Below are 5,461 nucleotides of genomic sequence, written 5' to 3'. Positions count from 1 at the left end.
GCATTTAAGAATAATTTAAATGGTTTATATATAAGTATGAGATTGATTGCTGATCTACTATTGTCTCGGGTATAGATTTTAAAGCGATGTAAGGTATACGTCAATCAAACAGCACCCCAACGACGACGGAAATAAATAAACTAAGACATTTAGAGGGCAACCTATAGTCTTAAACAATTATAGACACTTGTCTATACAACATGATGAGAACTAAATCGTCCCCAGTCTTATAAAGTTGTGTGTAAATTACACAAACATTAAAAGAGCTTTCGTCACATGTAAACTCCAATTCTATAAATAAATTAAAATTCAAGATATGAAATTGTCGATTTTCTTACCTGAGACATATATCAGTAAATTTTGCCTTTTAAAACTATTTGTTTAAACAATTCTTCTTTTAAAAAATTACATAGCCTATAAGAATTAGTACAGGAAAAGTCTTTTACTCTAATATAACGAAAAATATCAAATTATACCGTATCAAAGAATGCTCGAACCTACTGAAGGCAAGCTGAAAGTAACACCTCATAGTATACTAATAATTTATTAAATGTAAAAGAAATAACTAATGTAAATGCATATTTGATCATGCATATCATTCAATATCTTCATATAGAGAAATCTAATTTGATATTGTATTTCTGTTTATGCTTAAAACCTCTAATAATTGACAAATTATTATCAAAATGTTTTTATCTTCATTTCCCATTAGCCAAATAAAAAGAGATTTGTTATCAAGTTTTGAAATATTTTTATTTTTACTATATATTTTGCTTGGAAAGGGATTTCTAACATTATCCAAAGTTTTACATGTTAAAAGAAAATGCATCTCATCTTCTATTTCCTCATTACAGAGTTAACAAATTCTATTTTCTAGTTTAATATTAAAGTAACGACCTTTTTCTATTTCAAGTTTGTGAGCTCCAATTCTAAATCTTGTTAAAACACATCTTTGAATATATATGGTAATTTCAAGATTGTTCAAGATAGATCAGGGTAATCTATAAAAAAAATCAATAGAATATATGCCATTAATTATTTGATTAACTTACTATGATCATCTGTTCATCTTTATAAATAATTATATATTAAAAAAACTTTGATATTAACTGTCTGGTAACATTTTACTAGCTCATATCGTAAATCTGGTCAGACATTGAGCTCTTTGTGTGAGCTGCTTTGTGACAAAATTTGGTCACCATCATTACATTTAATAGACATTGAGCTCTTTGTATGAGCTGCTTTGTGACAAAATCTGGTCACCATCATTACATTTAATAGACATTGAGCTCTTTGTATGAGCTGCTTTGTGACAAAATCTGGTCACCATCATTACATTTAATAGACATTGAGCTCTTTGTATGAGCTGCTTTGTGACAAAATCTGGTCACCATCATTACATTTAATAGACATTAAGCTCTTTGTATGAGCTGCTTTGTGACAAAATCTGGTCACCATCATTACATTTAATAGACATTGAGCTCTTTGTATGAGCTGCTTTGTGACAAAATCTGGTCACCATCATTACATTTAATAGACATTGAGCTCTTTGTATGAGCTGCTTTGTGACAAAATCTGGTCACCATCATTACATTTAATAGACATTGAGCTCTTTGTATGAGTTGCTTTGTGACAAAATCTGGTCACCATCATTACATTTAATAGACATTGAGCTCTTTGTATGAGCTGCTTTGTGACAAAATCTGGTCACCATCATTACATTTAATAGACATTGAGCTCTTTGTATGAGCTGCTTTGTGACAAAATCTGGTCACCATCATTACATTTAATAGACATTAAGCTCTTTGTATGAGCTGCTTTGTGACAAAATCTGGTCACCATCATTACATTTAATAGACATTGAGCTCTTTGTATGAGCTGCTTTGTGACAAAATCTGGTCACCATCATTACATTTAATAGACATTGAGCTCTTTGTATGAGCTGCTTTGTGACAAAATCTGGTCACCATCATTACATTTAATAGACATTGAGCTCTTTGTATGAGTTGCTTTGTGACAAAATCTGGTCACCATCATTACATTTAATAGACATTGAGCTCTTTGTATGAGCTGCTTTGTGACAAAATCTGGTCACCATCATTACATTTAATAGACATTGAGCTCTTTGTATGAGCTGCTTTGTGACAAAATCTGGTCACCATCATTACATTTAATAGACATTGAGCTCTTTGTATGAGCTGCTTTGTGACAATATCTGGTCACCATCATTACATTTAATAGACATTGAGCTCTTTGTATGAGCTGCTTTGTGACAAAATCTGGTCACCATCATTACATTTAATACACATTGAGCTCTTTGTATGAGCTGCTTTGTGACAATATCTGGTCACCATCATTACATTTAATAGACATTGAGCTCTTTGTATGAGCTGCTTTGTGACAAAATCTGGTCACCATCATTACATTTAATAGACATTGAGCTCTTTGTATGAGCTGCTTCGTGACAAATTGAATGTCTGCTCACTTTATTTAAAAACGAATGACGTCTCTTGTTTCAAACAACCACATTGGAAGTAAAGATTTTCATATCAATTGAATATAAATGCACTAGTAAAAAAAAAACAACGATACAAGACATTGTATTTTCCACATATTATGCAATCGAATACTATTATAACAAGGTAGCCAGTTATGAACGTAGTTAAAAAAAAAAAAAAAAGAACTCCAAGTGAAATTCAAACCGAAAGCTCTTTAAAACAAGAATGTGTCCATAGAACACGGATGCCCCACTCGCACAATCATTTTCTATGTATAGTGGACCGTGAACTTGGGATAAAAATGTAATTTGGCATATAAATTAGAAAGATCATAACCTAAGGAACATGTGTACTAAGTTTCATGTTGATTGGACTTCAATTACATCAAAAACTAACTTGACCAAAAACTTTAACCTGAACGGACGGACGGACGGACGGACGGACGGACGGACGGACGGACGGACGGACGGACGGACAGACGGACGGACGGACGGACGGACGGAGGGACGAACGGATGGACGCACAAACCAGAAAACATAATACCCCTCTACTATCGTAGGTGGGGCATAAAAATTCAAACCAAATTTTGAAGCATTAGACAAAAGTAAATTTGAAAAAAACTGAGGTTCATGGAAAGTCTTCCAATCTAGCAGCGCGGTGCGAATTAGGCACATAATAGGTATATTAAATATACATATACTCATATATAAATGAGATGGACTTAACAAACAAAAGGAACTGTAAAACGTTATTAAGATGATAAATAACATCGTTGCATGTGTCTATAATCTTAACTTCAAGACAATTATGTATTGTTTTGTGAAGTTAATACGGAATATTCATCAACAAGGTCTTGGTATCTTGCAATTAACTTTTTTTATATATTGGACGAAACGTTCACTGACATAATCTTCAGTTGGCTCATCAACTTTTTGCTAAGACACTGGTGACGTCTTAAAAAGTCTGAGTACATGTAGCAGCTGCAATCCCTGGATTAGTTGTACATATATATCCGATAAACAGGGGAAGTAGGTATATTACTGCTATGGTCATTTTTTGTTTTTTTTTAATCGGATAATCATTTTTTGAATTACATGGGATTCAAATTGTGTGTTACTTTTGTTGACGAACATAACGTTTTTTCCTTATCACATAAGGTTGTTTTTTTTCTACATAAACCAAAACTGTTATCCATATTCATACAAATGTGTCTTATTGTTTTTAGAAATGCCCAATTGTTAATGCTTTGTCTAGTTTGGTAGACAGTTTCAGAATCAGTAAAAAAAAAAAGGGACAAGAATACTAAAGAATAAAAAATGGAAAACATAACATAATCCAAATATACTGTAAACATAGTTGAACTATTGCACATCTGAGAAACAACTTATCCAGGAAAACTTTATATTGATCAATGAACCAAGAAAACGAGGTCAAGGTGAGATGAACCCTGCCAGACAGACAACATTACATGCTTTAATTTAGTTAACCTATTGCATATGGTATAAAAAAAAAACGTAACCAGGAAAAGTTAAGATTGAAAATTAAGTTATCGACGGAAGATAATTGTCAGACAGACATACACATGTAAACACCTTACAATCATTCAGCATACCAAACATAGTTGCCCTATTACTTATATTATTAAAAGAAAGAAAAAACACAAACTTACCTTTTAGCAATGAACCGAAAAAAGGATGGTTAAAGTCAAATAAAACATGCCGGACTGACATGTATATCGCAAAATATTAGCAAACACCACAAAACACACAAATTTAACGTTCACCATTGAACCATGAAAATGAGGTCAAGGTCAAATGACACCTGCCAGTTGTACATGTTCACATTACAATCATTCCACACACTAAACATAGTAGATCTATTGCTTGCAGTATCTGATATACAAATGTATGAACTTGACCACACACATACCAAATATAGTTATCATATTACTCTTAATAAGAGAGAAATCGGATATACAAAAATTCTTAACTTTTTTCAAGTAATCACTGAACCATGAAAATGAAGTCAAGGACAATGGACATATGACAAACAGAAACTTCATAACATAAGGCATATATATATATATATACAAAATAGGAAGGGCCCATGCCCAGGTCTTCTATTATATAAAATATTAAGCTTTTAGGAAGTTTGTTAACGCCGCCGCCGGATCACTATCCCTTTGTTCAGCTTTCTACTAGATTAGACAAATACTCACTTGACCAGTTCAAAATATTTATATTTAGAATGCATTTTTTTTCAAACATGTGTTTATAAGTTATTGACGATCTTAATATATTAAAAGTTGAACAGACTTTTTACAATGATTTCTTTAATTGCAAGCAACGACTGCGTATTTACATTTTTTTTTAATTCAGTTTTACAGAAAACGTCTAAAATTATAAACGATTTATTTATGTAGTTATGTGTTTTGCAGAAAACGTCTGAGTATTAATGTCTTGTGACTCCAGTAATACAGGATATATATGTGTAGATCAAATTTCTCTACAAGTCTGTTTTTGTAATGTAGACCGACATTTATTATGTATCATGTCGTTTAATTGCAAATGCCACATGAAATATTTTAAAATTATTCTTTGAATTTTTATAATCCTTATTTCTTGTGAATACTCACGTCTGTATATCCTTGGTTTTGTGTGCTGATAAAGCTAAAAATACAAGTTAATGCTTAAAAATACAATTATCTTCTGTTTGATAATATTCCATGCATATCCATGACAAGATAAAAATGGACAATACGTTCATTAAGAACGTAATTGCAAATACTATGCTGGATATAAGAAGGATTTTGACTTGGAACTTGCATCAAAGAGGGTTCTTGAGCGCAGTAAGGTTTCGTTTTTGTCATTGTCAGTTGCATTAATATCATCACGATTCAAACCCATTTCAGATCGTTCATCCGTCGAAAACATCGCTTCCTTCTGGACAACTATAAAGTTGGA

The 5,461-nt window shown here is 32.1% G+C and overlaps 1 protein-coding gene across 1 annotated transcript in view; it reads left to right on the top strand.

Annotated features, from left to right (window-relative positions):
• Positions 1-5,461, top strand: part of LOC139486754 (aminopeptidase N-like) — a 41,836-nt gene that overhangs the window by 1,945 nt on the left and 34,430 nt on the right. The gene's annotated exons all lie outside the window — the stretch shown is intronic.

Source organism: Mytilus edulis, chromosome 8 (assembly GCF_963676685.1).
Source record: "Mytilus edulis chromosome 8, xbMytEdul2.2, whole genome shotgun sequence".
In the NCBI taxonomy this organism is placed as follows: domain Eukaryota; kingdom Metazoa; phylum Mollusca; class Bivalvia; order Mytilida; family Mytilidae; genus Mytilus; species Mytilus edulis.
Note: the sequence above shows the minus strand (reverse complement) of the source record. Positions and strands in the feature narration are given on the sequence as shown.